This window comes from Macaca nemestrina, chromosome 9 (assembly GCF_043159975.1).
Source record: "Macaca nemestrina isolate mMacNem1 chromosome 9, mMacNem.hap1, whole genome shotgun sequence".
NCBI classification, from domain to species: domain Eukaryota; kingdom Metazoa; phylum Chordata; class Mammalia; order Primates; family Cercopithecidae; genus Macaca; species Macaca nemestrina.
Window position 1 is genome coordinate 72,849,845 of NC_092133.1, and position 20,279 is coordinate 72,870,123.

The 20,279-nt window shown below is 37.4% G+C and overlaps 1 protein-coding gene across 7 annotated transcripts in view; it reads left to right on the forward strand.

Moving 5' to 3' along the window:
- Positions 1–20,279, forward strand: part of LRMDA (leucine rich melanocyte differentiation associated) — a 1,136,435-nt gene that overhangs the window by 1,037,348 nt on the left and 78,808 nt on the right. Inside the window, exon 4 of one of the 7 annotated variants that reach the window (XR_011607369.1) lies at positions 8,733–8,753. The exons of 3 other annotated variants lie outside the window; for them this stretch is intronic. The gene's annotated coding sequence lies outside the window, so the exon portion shown is untranslated. Of the gene's footprint in view, positions 1–694; positions 720–1,359; positions 1,402–8,732; positions 8,754–20,279 lie in introns of those variants that run through there. 3 more of the 7 variants (XR_011607373.1, XR_011607370.1, XR_011607368.1) reach the window with 3 other exon arrangements.

Sequence of the window (20,279 nt, forward strand, 5' to 3'; positions counted from 1 at the left end):
CAGCTCCTTTTTGTTAACATTTTTGGATGCCCATCTCACTTGCAGCTGCTTTGGAGCTTGGCAGTTATAGTTAGATGTCTCAGCAGCTTCCAATTCCCATTATGAGAAGTTGAAATTCTTCCATAGGTACACAGTTCTTCTGGCATCTGGCACCATCTCTTCCTATGCTGAGTGGAGTGTGGTCTGGCTTTCATGGGAGCCATTTCCAGCAGTACATGTGAGGAGAGGACCTGTCTCTTGGCTGCTGGGAAGCACTCCAGCCAGACAACAGCCCTCTCCAGCTACTCAGCGCATCCCACATTGGACAACTGGGAAAGCGCACAGGGAACAGTGGGGGTTGTTGAGCTCAGCGAGTGTTTCCTATAGTGCATAATTAAAGAAAACACCTGTGTAGCTGCTAAATCACTTCCTGCTGTTCCCCTGTGCAAATGCTGTGCTCAATAACCTTACAAGTGCCTCATTCCTTCTACCCAACCGAGGCAGTGCACAGAGCCACAATGCATAAAGCTGGCAAGTTGTTAGTTCAGGACCCCTTAAAAGATCTCTTAAGATTGATTTGTTACTAGTCCACGGGGTCCCTTGGTTAGCCTGGTGGCATTTTGCTAGACTGCAGCTTCAGGGAGGCTCAGGGATGGGCAGGGGGCCTACTCTCTCCAAACTGCCCTTCTTTGATCAGCCCTTCTCTGTATCCAAGACAGGCCCATGGAAGAGCTCTAGAGCTGCAGGAGCCAGAAAACCTTAAACCACAACTTCAGTACTGTAATGGTGAGCCAGATGCTTCCCCAGGGAAAACAGCCAACAACGGTGAAATGAGATGCAAGTGGGACCTATGGATTTTGTTTGAAATTCAGGAAAGGGAAGTGACAGTAAATCAAAAGGAAAAGCTATCATTCTAAACAGGTCGCTTCCTGCTGCTGAAGTTTATGGGGTACTTTGGTTACCACTAGGATCTTGTGGGGCCCTGGCTGCCCAAAGTGAAGAAGATAGACTCCCCTGTACCACCAGGTGGATTGGCAACAGGATTCAGTGTAATGACAGGCTAGCTTTGTAATTTACTTCTTCCAGGGCAAAGCAACATGGCTTTCACCGCAAGTTTTAGAGTGTTTGAGCAGATGAGTGAATGGGCCTAAGAGACCCAGTGAAGAGGATTGCTGGATGTTGGGCGGGGAGGGGAGGGGGTTGGGAGGAGGGAGGGTAAGGGGAGGGCTTTAAAGAAACAGAACTGAGGAGAAAGGACAGCTGCAGATTCACTCAGTCTCTGCTGCTTCACTGCTTTGTTCTCTTCATAGCCTTGGTCATAACTGAAATTATCTTGTCTACAAGTTTGTCTGCTTGTATTTTATGTATCTCCCAAAATAGGATGTGAACACTGCAAGAGCTACACTCTTATCTAACTTGTGCAGAGCTGGATCTTCAGAAATAGTCCAGTGCCTGGCACACGGTAGGTACAAAATACATTTTTTTTTTTTTTGAGACGGAGTCTTGCTGTGTCACCCAGGCTGGCATGCAGTGGCGTGATCTTGGTTCACTGCAACCTCCACCTCCCAGTTCAAGCAATTATCATGCCTCAGCCTCCCGAGTAGCTGGGGTTACAGGTGTGCACAACCATGCCTGGCTAATTTTTGTAGTTTTAGTAGAGATGGGGTTTCACCACATTGGCCAGGTCATCAAACTCCTGACCTCAAGTGATCTGCCTGCCTCTACCTCTCAAAGTGCTGGGATTACAGGCATGAGCCACCGCGCCTGGCACAATAAATGTATTGAATGAAGAAGTGAATCTTTGGTATGTGGGGACTGTGATCCTGAATTATTTCTGTTTTGGTGACTTCAGAGCTGGCATGGATTGTCTTTATATTTTGGTGAATGGTGGGTAGGAGTGTTGCCTTGCTTCATGGGAAAGGGAGCACAAACAAAAATGTAAGGCTGTCTTCTGCCTCCCCAAGCAACTTTGTAGAACTTTTTGTTCTCTCTGTCTGCTAAGACCCTTGCAAAGACACCTTGGGTATCCTGTTATAAAGCCTGCTGTTATAAAGCAGGCACACATTAACACACTGTGCCTGCACTCTACTAAGTGGAAAGTGGGGAGTAGATACAAAAGTGACCATTTTCTGCTCTCAAGGAGCCCATAGTGTGGTGGAGGCAGCAGGCATGCCAAATAGACAATGAGTCCATTTGTGCATAAGGGCTATGATGGAGATGTGCATAAGTTACACCTGGGGAAAACACCTTGGACTTGGGAAGAGAATGGAGGAAAGTACTAATAGCTTCCTGAAGATATTCTGAATCTTTTTGGTTTGTTTGTTTTTTGTTTTTCTGAGACAGAGTTGTTGCCCAGGCTGGAGTGCAATGGTGCAATCTCGGCTCACTGCAACCTCCGCTCCCAGGTTCAAGCAATTCTCCTGCCTTAGCCTCCCAAGTAGCTGGGATTACAGGCATGAGCCACCACGCCTGGCTAATTTTATATTTTTAGTAGAGACAGGGTTTCTCCATGTTGGTCAGGCTGGTCTCAAACTCCTGACCTCAGGTGATCTGCCCGCCTCGGCCTCCCAAAGTGCTGGGATTACAGGTGTGAGCTGCCGTGCCCGGCAGATATTCTGAATCTTGAAGGAGGAATAGGAATTGACTCTGGGCTTAGCTGGCAGGGAAGGGTATTCCCAGAAGAGAGATGAGGATTATGATGCATACAGGCCAGAGAACCTGGTGTGTCGGGAACTGCAATTGTAAGTTATGAGTGGATAAGTGGTGAGAGACTAGAATGGCCTGATACCCAGTCAACATGCCTACAACAGACAGGACTGGGAAAAGAGCTCCTTGGTGAGAACAGCTTCTCAGACATGAGCATGGCCAGGGCAGTTAGGTGAACTCTAGTACAGATGTACGCACTGGACAATTTAACTAAGAACTATTCATGTGTCCTTACAAAAGGATTATCTTTCCAGCAGCTACTTCCCCTCTTCCAGCTCTTCTGTTGGCCACCTTGTTGTTTACCCCTTTGAGTAAAAATAAGCAAAGAGCCAGAAGAATGAGGTAACCTCAAATGCCTCCTTAATTTTGTTTTTTGAGCAGCCCTGTCTGAAACATTTTTTGAGTTAGAAATCTGAAACAAAACAAGGCTTCCAAATGATTCATGGGTTTCCATTATTCAAGTTTCCCTCATATCTTCATTACCATGTAGGTAATGGGTGTGAATCTATGTGTGCTCATATACATATGCTTGATTATATCATCATCTCTTGGAGGACATGTGACACAGGAAGACAATAGGGCACATGATATACTCTTTGACTTAAGAGTAGCTTCTCTCTCCTCCCTGTTTCACTATGGCTTTGTGGACATGTGGGCACACAGAAGAAGCAGACAGCACTGCAGAGGCTGTGCTTATATACATAATTGCTTCTCAAGGCCACAGATAAGAAGATGGACAGGATTGATGTAAGTCTATATTTTGGCAGACAAGAACTCTTGGTGGCCTCTCCATTCAGTGCTAGAATGTTCCTACTATGACACCACTTAGTTGATGTTTGTGATTTCAAGCGTTCAAGTGGTCAGCTCCTCTGATCCCACTCCTATGACACTAAGGGGTCACCAGGAATATTTGTGGCTATGGGCATATGAGCTCCAAGAAATAAAAGATTCATTAAAGGCTGCCATAGATATTTTCTGGTTCTTTTGTGACTTGAGCTGAAATTGTAAGACCTGTGTGTGTCATTTCCTTTCTATAAGTACTCCAGTCCCCCCAGGAGCAGCCTCCTGCTCCACTGCCCTTGGAGCTATCACTACTGCCGTAAGAACCAAGGACAGTAGCTATTTGTTCTCCTGAGACACTTGGTGCATTATCCACAGTGACCCACAGCAATAAAGTTAATTTCAATACAACTACCTATGGCAGAGGAAAGTGGAGGAGGTGTCTAAAACAACCCTGGAACCCCATCTTTGACGATCTGTTTTGTACGACCACTTCTGGACACTAGTGTATGAGTTATTTTTCAGAGATAATTTAAGAGAATTGTTTAAGTAGGGTATGAGTTTTCTAGGGCTTCCATAAGAAATGCCACTGACTGGGTGATTGAAACAACAGATATTTATTTTCCTCCAGTTCAGGAGGCCGGAAGCCTAAGATCAAGATGTTGGTGGGGTTAGTTTCCTCTGAGAACCATGAGGGGAGGAGTTGTTTGTGGCCTCTCCCCTTGCCTTGTAGGTGGCTGTCTTCTCCCTGTGTCCTCACATGGTCTTCCCTCTGTGCCTGTATGCGCCCTAATCTTTTCTTACAAGGACACCAGTTATATGGTATTAGGGTCCACCCCAATGACCTCATTTTAACTTAATTCTTTATAGACACTATATCCAATCATCAGTCACTTTCTGAAGTTCTGGGGGTTTAGAACTTCAGCCTGTGAATTTTTGGCGGGGCACAGTTCAGCCTGTAACAAACAGATATAGGAGGACTGAAAAGGCAAGGAGGGAACTTTGAAATAACAAAGATAGTAATTGCAAGAAGCAACTACCCTAACCTTAGGACTAGAGGAATAAAAGAAAGAGGCTGGAGTCCTGAGAACTTAGCAGCTTGCAGAAGGAGTCTTACAGGACTGGTGCCCAGAACTCTGAGGGGCAGAGGGTACGATCAGCTGCTACTGGCAAGTATGAGGGGTAGACAAAGAGACAGATTGCCGGGACCATGCAAGAAATGGAGAGGAGCATGTCCTTTCTCCCTCCTTTCATCTTCAGATCTTGCTTTTGTGCCCCTCATAGGCAGGACCTAACAGGTGTCCACTGGCAAAAAAGAAATGTAATCTGCAGCCTACCGCATGACAGGCCATGTTATTGAAGGATGGATTTTAACTAAGAGACAATAACTTTAATAACACAGGCTGGGTGTGGTGGCTCACCCCTGTAATCCTAGCACTTTGAGAGGCCGAGGTAAGTGGATTGCTTGAGGCCAGGAGTTTGAGACCATCCTGGGCAACATGGTAAAGCCCCTTCTCTACAAAAAGGACAAAAGTTAGCTGGGCATGGTGGTGTGTGCCTGTAGTCCCAGCTACTCACAAGGCAGAGGCAAGAGGATTGAGCCTGGGAGTTCGAGACTGCAGTGAGCTGTGATCACACCACTGCACTCCAGCCTGGGTGGACAGAGTGAAACTCTGTCTCAAAGAAAAAAGAAAAGAAAAGAAGCAGCACAGATTCCTTCAGCTTCTTTTAAAAAGTCGTATCTTGCTCTATAGCCTTGCTTTTATTACTTAGCAGCACATCATGAAAAAGTCTCCAGTGTCCATCCTCTTCCACAGGGCGAATTCTAATGGCTGTGGAGTATATTCCATCATAAGGATGTATCATCACTTATTTAACCAACTTCCTATTCTTAGCCATTCAGTGTTTTAAAATTTTGCCACTCTTATAAACGGGACTGCAACTCAATAAATCTAAGCACACATCCTTAAGTAATCCCTTAGGATTAATTTTTGAAGTGGAATTACTAAATCAAAAAGTATGAGGATTTTTCAGGATAAAAACTCACTTTTCTAAGCTAGGGAAAACATGAATTAAGTATGGCTTCTGTCCTGTAGTACAGTAGGGTGAGATTACAATGCACTAGAACGTTGGGTTGAGGCAAGGATTTAAATATTAGTGGCCGAACCTGAGTAATAGGATGTAATGATTTCAGAGTGAAACTAGGCATACCCTTTATGAAAGCATTTAAAGGTGAGGGGACAGTTAACAGTAGCATCTGCCCCAGCTGGTGGAAATACCGTGTTGTTACTGATTTTAATGCAATTGCATTCTTAGCAGAACTAATTTTGTAAAGCATTTCTCTAAATAATCCAATTTTACTTGGTGCTTATGGTTGGACAAAGGCACAGGCAGGTTTTGTATCAGTATTTATGGAGTGTAGCCTTGTAGGAATTACTCTGGCCAGAGGACATTGCTATAAATCTATAATGATGGTTGTGTTTTTGATTCCATCTTTAGTTTCTGAATTTCAGCCTTTGTAATTAAAAATCCATATCATAAAATATTGGCCTGTGACAATTTTATTTTTCTCCTGGGATGCTATGATTTTTCTGAAGTATGCCTTGCTCGGTCCTTTGTGGAGGATAAAGGTCTGGGGGGTTTTGAGCTGGGTGTTTGGAGCCCATCTTTATGACAGATATTTGGCGTGCCAGCCTGGGTGCTACCCTTGGAAGATTCGAGTCCAAGCTTTTACTGGCTCCCTGAGGACAATTCTGAGAAAGTTACTATCCCTTGTGCTGGTTTCTGGTGCTGGGTATATACTTGCTTTTGTAAGACTAAATAAATTGATAAATTCAGCTGATTCAGAGCGTTAACATAATCTTTCCAATGTCAACAGTCATTTAAATTATCCTAACTTTATACTGAATCTCCAAAATCCAATTACTAGCTAATAATAATTGTCAGTTTTACTTTAAACCTTTAATGATAGGTCACAAGGGAAGTGTAGCAGCAGGATTAAATCGCAGTAGACTGTAGCTATGCCCAGCCTTAAATTACTCGCCTCTTATCTCTGGCTAACAGAGCCACTATATGTTTTGTCACCATTTTTGCTAAATAGAATAAATGTCACCAAAATTAATTTCATCTCCCTTAAATTAGCTTCTTAGTGTGATTTCTCACTTCAGTCAAAATTTATTTCTTCAGGAATTTAATTTCCTTCTTCATCTCTTTTATTCGAGAGAGCGAGACTGTTCCGGAACAAATGTCTTTTAATCACTGGCTGGCAAGTTTTGAGGCTTGCTTTTCATTAATAATTGCTGACCTCTTTAGGGGGAGTGTTGGAGGATATTTCTGTTTTATTTAAGCTATTGTATGTTTTTAAACAGAGTAGACTGGGTTGTTTCTGAATAGTCTTAGAGAAGCCGTAAACCTTGCATAGACCAGGAAAGATGAAGTTACCACAAAGAAAACATTTTTTTTCACGTGAGGGATGATTCAGCAGGGAGTTTGTAATTAGCACTTTAGTTGTTTTTCCTACTTTTTAATCATTTTCGGGTATATACATCTGACAATAGCTATCCTTTAAGTAAGGCGTGTGTTTGAAAAAAAACTGTAAGGATTTAAAAATTAAACTTCTCACAGAACACATGAATACACAGAAGGCTCACCCAACTCTGAAATGCATCCTGAAGATAGGATGGTAGCACCTGTAACAAATTCCCTTTGCTCATCAACATAAACCTCAAGGCACTAAAACATGTAGAGTCATGGAGAGGGAGAAGAGAGAGGAAGTGAGACAGAGAGGGAGAGGGAGAGATCCATTTGTAGAAAGGCACAGTGCGAGGAGCTCTGTGACCTGCTCCCCAGTGAAGCAAATGTAACTGGTGAAGATTATGAAAAAATATCCAACCATTCAGAGTCTCTGGATATTGTACTAGGGGAATATAGCAAACGAAGAAACATTTATTTAAGAAAATCTACTAAAACTCAAAAGGAACAACAGGATTCTATGGCACTTGAACCATGACCTGTTCCTTTCCTCCTCCCCCCAGCTTACTTTGAAGGAAGCTCTCTATTCCATGTGTGTGTGGCTAAGAAGGTGGGGCTCCATTGTCCCTCATCTCCCAATCAAGGGATATGGTATCTTACCCAGAAGAGCAGGCTGCCAACATTTCTTATTCCTTCCAACTCTGAGATGCAGAAGTTAAGTTCCTGGTGAGGGCAGCCAAGAAGTCAGAGACTGCTATTCTCTACCCACCCCCCCAACTCAAATGTGGCAGTTCTACTGCAGGTGAAGCTAACTGAGAACACTTGGGCCCTCATCATTCTTACTCAAGAATGATGGGGTAGAGGGCCCACACTGGGAGAGGCAAGCTGAGAGGACCAGAGAGTGTCATATCTGCCTCAGTGTCTGGAGCAGTGGCTTGAAGGTTTTTCTCAGGAGGAGAGGCAGTCCATAAATACACAGAGCTCTGAAGCTCTCCTTAGGGGAACTGTCTTTGAAACAGAGTGAGGGAAGTTCAAGGCTAAGGGCACTTTTTTACATAATGAAGATGTTGGTGGTAAGTAATAAAGAGGAGACTAATAATTCCATGACAGTAAGAACTTACACCAGAAGCAAGCAAGTTTACTAGAGAGAACCACAGAAAGAGATAGATAAGAACTCTCCTGGGTTCACAACAAACCTAAAGGACTAGCCTCAAAAACTTCCCCTACCCATGTACAATTCAGTGGCATCTATAACATTCACAGTATTGTGCAATCATCACCACCATCTCTTTCCAAAACACTGTCATCACCCCAAGAAGAAACTCTGGAATGATTAAAGTAACAACTTCCCATCCCTTCTCCCCTATGATAGTGGATTAACAATTAGCTTTCATTAGAAACAACGGAGACCAGAAGCCAATAGGATGACACATTCAAAGTGCTGGAAAAAATAAAAATAAAAAAACTGTCAAACAACAATCTTATATCCAGCAAAACTATCTTTCAAATATGAAGGTGAAATAAAGACATTTCTAAGTAAACAAAAATTGAGAAGCTTTATTTGCTAGCAGACTTCCTTTACAAGAAATACTAAGGGAAGTAATTCAGGCTGAAAGCTGTACACCCCAGACATTAATTCAAAACCACATGAATAAACAAAAAGCACCAGTAAAGGTAATTATATAATAATAAAAAGATAGTACAAATACATATTCCCCTTTCTGCCCTTAACTAATTTAAAAGCAATTGTATGTAAGCATGAAATTACCATATAATCTAGCATTTTTTATTTCTAGGTATACACCCCAAAGAACTGAAAACAAGAACTCAAACAGATACTTGTTCACCTATGTTCATAGCAGCCTTATTCACAATGGCCAAAAGGTAGAAACAACCCAAGTGTCCATCAAGGGATTAATGGATAAAAAATGTTGGATATCTGTACAACGTAATAATATTCAGCCATAAAAAGGAATGATGTACTGATATATAATACAATATAGATGGAAAAAGATTATTCTAAGTGAATTAAGCTAGACTCAAATAGATAAATATTATAGGAATCCACTTATTTGAAGTATCTAAAATAGGCAAATTCATAGAGACAGAAAGAGGTTACCAAGGTCTGGTAGCAGAAGGGAAGAATGAGAACTTGCCAGGGAGAGAAGAGTAGGCAGTTATAGTTTAATAGGTACAGAATTGCCTTTGGGATAATAAAAATATTCTGGAAATGTATAGTGGTAATGGTTACACAAAATTTTAAATGTACCTAATACCACTGAATTATGCACAATAATGACAAAAATGGTAAATTTTGTTATGCATGTTAACCACAATAAAAATAAAAAATAGTTAATTCTAAAAAAGCAATTATATAAAATAATAGGTATGTAATTATATTATTGGGCTTATATGTAAATATAATATATTTGACAGTAACAGCACAATGGAGATGGGTGGGAGGAAACCTGTATTGGTGTAAGGAAATGGTACCAGATGGTAACCCAAATCTATAGGAACAAATGAAGAGAATCAGAAATGATAAATAGAAAGGGAAATATAACAAGCTCTATGAATATATGTTTACTCTCTTCTACTCTCTTAGATTCTTTAGTAGACATAAAATTATATAAATAATAAAATATGTTGGTAAGTTTGTAATATATTTAAATATAATGTGTATAACAATAGCACAAAAGGAGGAAGATGGAACAAAGCTATATAGGTGCAATTTTAAAAATTTTTGTGAAATTAGGTTAGCATATATCTGAAAGTGATTCTGATAAGTTAACCACTAATAAAATGTAATAACTCAAAATATAGTGAAAAATTATTAAATAAATTATATTACACTAGAAATATTTGCTTAAGGCAAAAGGAAGCAGTAAAGAAGGAACAGAGAAACAAACACACATGGGGCATATAGGAAGCAACTGAAATGGAATATGTAAATCCTACTATATAAATAGTAATATCAAATATAAATGGATTAAGCAATTGAATCAGTAGGCAGAGGTTTTCAGAATGGATAAAAAAACAAAATCCAACTATGTGTTGTTTACAAAGCACACACTTTAGATTCAAAGATACGAATAGTTTGAAAGTAAAGTAATTGAAAAGATGTATCATGCAAACAGCAACCATAAGAAGATTGGAGTGGATATACCAATAACAGAAAAAAAAATAGACTTTAAGACAGAAAAAGTTACTAGAGAAAAAGAGAGAAATTTTGTGATGATAAAAGTGTCAACTTGTCAGGCATGTGTAACAATGATAAACATATATACGTGGCTACATAGCCGCAGAGCTCCAAAATACATGAAGGAAAAACTGACAGACCAGAAGGGAAAAATAAACTTTCAACAATAATAGTTGTAGAGTTCAATATCCCACTCTTAGTAACAGATAGAACAACTAGACAAATTATCAAGGAAATAGAAGACTCAGACGACGCCATAAACCAACTTGACCTACCAAACATCTGTAGACCTTCCACCCAGCAACATCAGAATGCACAATCCTCTCAAGAACATGGAATATTCTCTAGGATAGACCATGTATTAGGCCATAAAACAAGCCTCAGTAAACTTAACTGGGTAAATCATGCAGAGTATGTTCTCTGATAACAATAGAGTGAACATAAAAATTAATAAATTTGGGGAATTCTCAAATATGTAGAATATAACACATTGCTGAATTACCATTAGTCAAAGAAGAAGCAATAAAGAAAATGGAAAAACACTTTGAGATGAATGAAAAAGACACACAACATACCAAAAGTTACAGGGTGCAGCTAAAGCTAAAGTAAATAGAGGGAAATTTGTAGTTGTAAATGCAACTACAAACTGAGAAAACAGTTACCTATTCAATAACTTAATTTTCCACCTTAAGACAGTAGAAAAACAAGAGAAAACTGAACTCAAAGCAGATAGAAAGAAACCATAAAGAGCAGAAGTTAATGAAATGAAGAATAAAAAGCAATGAAAAAAATTAATGAACCCCAAAGTTTTTCATTAAAAGGATCAACAAAAATGCCAAGTAGTTAGCTAAGATTGACCAAGAAGACTCAAATGATTAAAATCAGGAATTAAAGACAGAACATTACTATCAACCTGACAGAAATAAAGGATTATAAGGCAGTACTATGAACAATTAAATGCCAACGAATTAGATAACTTAGTCGAAATGGACAAATTTCTAAAGACAGACTCAAGAAGAAATAGAATATTTGAATGGACCTATAGAAAGTTAACTGATTGAGTTGGTAAACAAACAAACAAAAAACAACCAACTATCTACAAAAAAAAACCCCAGGCCCAGAGTTTACTTCACTGGTAAATTCTATCAGGCATTTAAAGAAAGCAAATGTTAATTCTTCACAAAGTCTTCCCAAAACAAAGGAGGGAATACTTCCCAATTTATTCTCTGAGCCCATCATTTTTCTGATTCCTAAACCAGAAAAAGACATCATAAAAAAGAAAAATATGGTATTTCATGAAATGAAAAATCCTTAACAAATTATTAGCACATCCCACCTATCAATATGTACAAATATACACAATGACCAAGTAGGATTTAGTTTGATAATGCAAGATTAGTTTAACATTATAAAACCAATTAACATAATGCACCATATCAAAAGAATAAAGGACAAAAAACACATGACTATCTCCATACCATTAAAAAATATATATTTGACAAAAGTCCACATCCACACACATTCATGATAAAAACATTCAGCAACCTAGGACAAGAAGGGAGCTTCCCCAACATGATAAAGGACATTTGTGAGAAACTCTTGGTTACCATCATACTTAATGGGAAAAGATTGAATGTTTTCCCCCTATAATCAGGAACAAGAGCAAGAAATCCACCATCTCCACTTTTATTTAACATTACAGTTAAAGTGTTAGCCCAGAAATTAGACAAGAAAACAAAATCAATTGGATGCAGATTGGAAAGAGAAGTAACACTATCTAATTGCAGATTTTGTATATAGGAAATTCTAAGGATTCTGCAAAAAAAAGAAAAACTACTAAAACTAATAAATGAGTTCAGCAATGTTGCAGAATACAAGACTAATGTAGAAACATCCATCGTATTTCTATACACTTGCAATGCACAATCTGAAAGTGAAATTAAGAAAACACGTCCATTTATAATAGCATCAAAAGAATGAAAGACTTAGAAATAAACCCAACGAAAGAAGTACAAAATCTATACCCTGGAAAACAACAGAAACTTTGCTGAAATACAATTAAAATAACCTAAATAAATAGAAATACATTCTATGTTCCTGGATGTGAAGACAACAGTTCTCCACCACATTTGATCTACAGGTTCAACACGATTGACTATCTAGTCACAATTTCAAAACTTACTAAAAACTACAATAATCAAGGTGGTGTGGTACTGGCATTGGAATACACACATAGATCAAAGGAATACAACTGGGAGTCCAGAAGAAAGTCATTGCATTTACAGTGAATTGATTTTTGATGAGAGTACAAAGATAACTCATTGGGGGAAAGAATAGTAATTTCAACAAATGATGCTCAGGTAACTGGATAGTTACTTGCAATAGAATGCATTTGGAACCTCGCACCATATACACCTCACACCATCTACAAAGTTAACTTAATATATTAATAAATCAAAGCCCGAATATCACCACTAAAAGCATAAAACTTTTAGAGGAAAACATAGACATAATTCTGTGTGACTTTGGGTTGAGGCAACAGTGTCTTACATATGATATCAAAATCACAAGGGACAAAAGAAAAAAATAAATAGCTTGAACTTCCTCAAAATTTAAAACTTGGGCGCCTCAAAGAACATCATCAGGAGTGTGAAAAGATAACCTCTAGAATTGGCGAAATTTTTATAAGTCATATATCTGATAAGGTATCCAAAATATATAAAGAACACTTATAACTCAATAATAAAAAGGTAATTATTATCTCATTTTAAAAATGGGCAAAGAAATTGAATATATATGTCTGCAAAGAAGATATAGAAATAGCCAATAAACACACCACGAGAGGCTCAACATCATTAGCCATTAGGAAAATGCAAATCAAAATCACAGAGATATCACTTCACATCCACTAGAATGGCTATAATCAAAAAAGATAAATAATAACAAGTATAGGGTGTGGAGAACTAGAACCCTCATACATTGCTGTTGAGACTGTAAAATTATGAAGCTGCTTTGGAAAACAGCTTGGCAGTTTCTTAAAAGGTTAAATATTGAGCAATTCCACTCCTAGGTATATACCCAGAAGAGTTGAAAACATACATACACAAATGCAAACAAAATTTGGTCATTAATATTCATAGCAGCATTATTCATAATAGTCAAAGAGTGGAAATAATCTAAATGTTCATCAGTGGATGAATGGATAAATAAAATGCAGTATATTCATACAGTAGAATATTTGGCAATTAAAAGAAATGAAGTACTGACATATGCTACAATGAGGGTAAACCTTGAAAACATTATGCTAAGCAAAAAAACCCAGTTACCAATGAACATATATAGCTTAAGGTAAATTCATAGAGACCAAAAGAATAGTGGTTGCTTAGGGATGAGGGGGCTAGGGAAAAGAGTCAGACATTACGAGGGTGGGCATGGGATTTCTTTTGGGGTTGATGAAAGTGTTTTCAAATTGTGGTGATGATTGCACAGTGAATATGCATGAAATTTTGAATATGTATTTTAATGTAGTAAATTTTATGCTATGTTTATTATATCTCAATAAAACTTTTATTTAAAAAAAGACAAAAATAGAAGTTGGAAACATTGGATGCAATCCTACATTTGCTTTTTCCAACCAATATGATTTTGGAAAATTTTCTTATTTGTGGACCTTAGCTTTCTTATCTTAAGATGTTCGTACCAACAAGATCTTAGAGGAGGTACTTGGCAATGTGGGGCAAGGGAGAGGGACTTTATTAGTGGTTACAGTGACCAAAGAGGGCTCCTCTCACAAAGCCAGCTTCATGGTGTGTAACCTGTGCAGTCACACCCCACGCCATGCTCAGAAGGGCCCAAGCTTAGTTTAATTCTCTGCTGTATGTTTTGAACAAGGGGTCCTGAATTTTCATTTTAGGGGGTCCTATGAAGAATGTAACCAATTCTGATCCTACTTATAGTGAGAAGGGGCTAGGAAGCCTTTAATATCCTACAGAGCATAGGGCAGCCCTGTGCAGTGAATAATTGCCCTGCCCAAAATGCCCTGATGAGAAACACCGAATGCTAAGTCATGGTTGAACTCTGAAGGGCTGCAATTTTTAACTAGCTTACTAGAACCTCATCTGAAATGTTCAAGAATAGTGTGTGTTTTTCAAAAAAGTTGCTTTGATTTATTTAATGTACCTAAAAAAGAGTATGACGGGTCTAAGGCAATTGAACATTTAGTTCCTCATTTTTTTTTTCCTGAGACTGGTAATATATCCTATATGAGCCTTATATGCTTTGACCTTGCTTCTCATCCATTAAGTGGGCTGTTGAAGTTTAGATGATTATAGCCTTAACTTATTTTATTTCTGATTATTAGATTTGTTAGGAAATTGACAACTCAGTAGGCTCTGTGGCAAAAACAATTATGATTCCTGGAGAATCTCTGATGAATAATAAAGTTCTAAGCTAAGCATTTTACTTACATGATTTCATTTAATTTTCCCATCAATCTTTTAGGTTGATCATTATTATCCTAACTTTATAGATAAGGAAACTGAATCTCAGAGGGCTTAAGAGAGAAAGATTAGATGAAAATGATGTGTCTTCTTTTTTGATTTCTCAAGTGCTATTAGATGAAACCTGAAATCCATGACGATTTTCTTTCCTTCCTTGACTTTTCCCCCAAATGTATTAGGCCTCACTGGAAGAATTAATGTTGGAATCCATTGATATATGTTACTGTTATATGCTTATACTGTAGTAAGCCTCTAAGTTGGTGATATTTTCATGTTGCACCACAATTTATTATCTACTTGGTTGAGAATATAATACTGTATGTGAGAAAAATATACTTAATTAGGAAGTGCAAGATTTAATCATTTCTGAAGTCATAGAATAGTAGAGCTGGAAGAAATTTTAAAGCACTCCTGTGCCAATCCATACATTTCACAGATGTTGAAACTGAGGTTAAGATAGATTTAATATTTTCCCTGTGTTCACATAATTGATGTATGACTTTAGTGACAAAGCCAGGAATATCATTTACGAGTTAAAGTGAATTATTGGCTCATCACTCTTTCCAAACATTACCTTGCCTCCCTTTGGTCAGTTTTATCTAGATGAAATAAAACATCCAATTTGATGGTTTGACAGATTTCTTCTTCAATGGAAGTAACTTGCATGGAGTTTAGATAGTCTGTGGATTTCCTGTATATGGGAGTTATAACCTTTTGGAGCTTCTTTAACTCAACATAGAGGTGTCTTCTTTCTAGCGGACTTCAACTTAGGTTTGACTCTATGAATAACCCAGTGAAAAATAATTTCCCAGTAAGTTTGAAGAATCCCTTAAAGATAATTTTATGTGTTGAGAAACAGTAAGTCCTGTCATTGGGACAGCAACTCAATGATATGAATAATAGGATGAAAAAGAAAATGAGGCATTTAGAGAGGTTAGAAGGGATGTTCTAATTTATATTTTTGGATCAATTTAGAATTCAGAAGCACTTATTTGTAGCTTGTTGATCTTTACTTTTTGGGTCCATTAAGATGTGAAGATGGTCAATTTTATAAATTAATGTGGATCGTGAGGACTTCTAGATTTCCTCCTTTCTACAATTCTATTAAATGATATTTAAACCAAGGAGACAAAGCTTATGTATGTTTTCTTTATTCAACTGTAGACTTAAAAGAAAATAAAACTCTTCAAGATACATCTCAGACCCTGTGTTTGATTTTTAGATTATAACGTTGATATGCTCAGCCTTCTCCTTCTCAGGCCTCTGCAACGGGCCTGAAATGACCTTTCATTGGCCTGGTTCCTCTGATGAATTAACTCAGCACATTTTTGACAGAGATGAAGGCTGGCTTTTTTAAGGCCTTCTTTAGGGAGATATAAATCTCTTGCTACTTTGGAGCTGCAGACTGTTTATAAACCAAACTTTATGCTCCCAAAATGAGAAAACTTTCCTCCTTCTAGTCTTGCAGGGTCTCACAAGGATCACTGGGCATGTTTATCAGCATTTAAAAGAAATAGCTAATTATGGGGAGTGGTCTAACTAATTGGGCAAAGGTCTCAGCTATATATTTTATCTCCAACTTTCTTTGTGCAATAGGAAAATAGATTAATGTTTTTCTTTCTTAATTCAACCTACAGAAAATGTAGGGTCAGATTAACTCATAAGACCCTGCATCCCAGTTCATAAGTCCTTTCCAATAACAAGCCCTTCTATATACTGGGCTTCTCTAATATTTCCTAAAGTGCTGACCACCAGCCATCCTTACTTCTTATTGCAATCATACTCCTTGGGTAATGCATTCATTTTCATGACCCCAAACATTATATACCTCATTGGCTCAAATGTATGTTTCATGACCTCCATGTACTGCTTGATCTGCAAACTGTGTTTTCAACTGACTGTTAGATGTTTCCACCTGGATTTCCTTCAGGAACCTGCAAGTTAAACGGAAATCATTATCATTCTTGTGACAACACCACCCGTGTATGCCTCTCCAATTTTTTTCTCTTAATATATTTTCCTTATTGGTTTGTAACATGATAATCTTACCCAGTTTGGGCAATTGAAGTACCTTAGATAAACCCTCAGCTCTTCTCTCTTGCCACCTATTTAATAGGTCATTAAATATGCCTTTTGGGTACTTTTTATTGAAGTATTAACATGCATTTATAAGTATTTACAAATTATAAGTGTTTAGTTCATCAAATGTTCACAAAGTGAACAGACCTGCAACCAGTAACTAAATTATTCACACACTTAAACTCCCCTTTTACCCCACTGTCTTCGTATCTCTACCCATCAGATATACTTCTTACTTAGCATTTAATACAATAGAATAGCTGGCCTGTTTTTGAACTTTAGATAAGTGGTACCATACTATATGTATTCTTTTTGTCTGGATCCTTCAGGCCAAAATTATGTTTATAAAATTCATCCATGCTGTTGCATGTAGCAGAAGTTTGTTCATTCTGATTGTCTAGTATATGCTGGATGAATATTTCACAGTTCATTGAGTCATTCTGCTATCGATGATGGACATTTGATTTGTTTCCAGTTTGGGGCTATAGTCATGTTGCAATGAACATTCTCGTACCTGTCATTTAGTTCACATATTTATATATCCCTGCTGAGAAAACACGAGGTCTTGCTTGTGAATAGAATATGCATTTGTTCAGCTTTAGATGTTGCCAGAGAGTTTTTTTAAAGTAGTTGTACCAGCTCATATTATTCAATTCAATTCAGCAATTATTCAATACAGCATATTATTCAATACCAGTTCAGCAGCATATGAGAATTTTCAGTTTCGTCACATGCTGACCAATACTGGGTATTATGAGCCTTGCTCGTTTTTGGCATAATGTTCCATATGAAGTGGTAGCTCATCATGGTTCTCATTTGCATTTTTCCCTGTTGACTGATGAAGTTGAACACTCTTTCATACATTTCTTGACCATTTGAATTTCCTCTATTGTGAAATGGATTTTCAGTCTTTGTTCATTTTTAAAAATTGAATTATTTGATTATATGCTAGCTTCAAGTTCTGTGTCAGATGATGAATTGCAGTTTTTCCTTTCCACATTGTAACTTGTATTTCATTCCCTTAATGGTGTGTTTTGATGAACAGAAATTCTTAATTTTAATGTAGCACAATTTATCATTGCTCCCTTAATGATGAGTGTTTTTAATTATCTATTTAAGAAATATTAGCTGTGTTTTACAACATTTAAAAAATCGTTTGATGGCAGTATACAGACACTCTGATGGGTGGAAAGCAGAACTCTTTGTTACTTGCAGCTCTAAATCAGAGAAGGCTGCCAGGCAGGGCCCCACAGGGGATTCCACCCAAGACCATGGTAACAACAAGCTGGAACTACACGGGGCAGTTTATGATAAGCAGGATGTGTTTAGCTAGGTCTTCCAAGCTTCTCATGGATTGACTAATCTGAATAATTTCCAGGGCTCCAGTGTATAGGGACTATCCCTAATTGTTTCCTACCTGGTTCTGGGGCAATAGGGGCAGGCGCATATTGGCCTTAGTGTGTGAGAGCAAAATAGTAGAAATAGTTGAAGTGTGGCTTTAATCAGCTACTCAGAAAGGAAAATTGATTGTCCTCTACCCAGGGCTTCAGGACTGGGTCAAGAAACCATTAAAAAAAAAGGAGGGCACAGACTACCATAAGAAGCATTGCTTTATTTTCCATATTGAGGTCTAGAATTAATCTGAAGCTACCTTTTTCATGTGAACTGGGTTCAAGATTCATTGTTGTTCACATGGATAGCTACTTGATTCATCACAATTTATTGGAAAAAAATTCCATTTGCAACCACGATGCAGCTGTTTATTTACCTCTCTTTCTACTACTACCATGCCATAGTAATTACTATAGCTTTTTAGCTACAGCATCTATAGGGATCTTAATGTCTTAACATCTACTCATGTTAGTCTTTCAGCTGCTGTTGTACATTTGCTCTTTTCATTGTCATATACTCTTCCTCCTTCTTTTCCCTCATCCCCATTCCCTTTCCCTTCTTCTTCCTTCCCTTTCTCCCTTTTCTTACTTCTTCTCTTCCCATCCTCCTTCTTCCTCTCTCCTTTTTTTTTTCTCTTTTTCTCCTTCACTTTCTCCTCCTCCATCTTCTCCTCCTTCTCCTTCTACTTGTCATTCTTCTTTTCCTCCAACTTTTCCTTAACTGTTTTAGAAATTATTTGAAAGTTCTTTGCTTTTCTATAGAAATCTTAAGGGACATTTCTCAAAATCCCAACATTTTAATTAGGGTAGCAATGAAAAAATAGAGCAATTCAGGGGAAGAAATGACATCTATATCATCTTTATAATACTGAGTCTTTCAATCCATGAACATGATATGGCTTTCTATTGACTTGGTCATCTTTGATTTTCTCCTTTGGTGCTTGGTAGTTTTCAACATAGAATCCTGTATGTATTTTGTTAGATTTATACTTCAACATTTTTGAGCCATTTAAATGGTATTGCTTTTACAGATTTTATTTCCAACTTATAATTTCTACTGTTGTACAGATAAAATTGATTTCTGCATAATGGCCTTTAATCTGTGATCCTGATAAAATTATTTTAGTTTTATGTAGTTTTCTGTAAATTCTATTAGGTTATCTATATAGACAATCATGTCATACACAGAGAGAGACATATTATATCTAACTATAATTGGATTTGTTTATTTCTATTTACTTATTTCTCCTTGCAGTCCTGTTACTTTTTTGCCTCATGTATTTTGATGCTCTGTTGTCAGGTGCATACATGATAATTATTGCTACACTTCCTTGGAGAATTCACTCTTTTACCATTGTATAATGTCCCTCTTTATCTCTGATAATTTTTCTTTATTAATTCAGCTTTGTCTGAAATTAATATATCTAGCACAGCTTTCTTTTGTTAGTATTAGTGTATCTTTACATATCCCATTGTCAACCTGTTTCTGTATTTATACTTAAAATAGTTTTTTCTATAGACCACATGTAATTAGGTCCTGTTTTTTATCCACTTTGACAATCTCTTTCCGATAATTGGTATATTTAGACTATTCTCATTTAAAGTGATTACTGACATAGTTGCATTAACGTCTACCATGTTTGTAACTTTTCCACTTATTGAACTTGTTCGTTGTTTATTTTTCCCCTCTTTTTCTGCCCGCCCTATTTTTGATTGAGCATTTTATATGATTCTATATCTCTCCTCTTTTATCATATCAACTATATTTCTTTAAAAATTTTTGTAGCGGTTGACTTAAAGTTTGTAATATACATTTAAATAGCACTATACCACATTATGGATAGGGTGGGTACCACGTAACAGGGTATTCATAATTATTTCACTTATCCTCTATGAAATTGCTGTCATTCATTTCACTTATTCATATACTGTTATCACTGAATACAGTGCTACTATTATTACATTAACCAAGGAGTCATCTTTTAGATCAATTAAAATTTTTAAAAAAATATTTTATTTTACCTTTGTTTATTTTTTCTCCAATACTCTTCCTTTCTTCATGTGTATCTGGATTTCTGACATTTGTCATTTTCTTTTTCCTTCAAAAATTCTTTTAACATTTCTCATAGAATAAGTTTACTGGCAATGAATTTTTCAGATTTGTTGGTGAGAGTC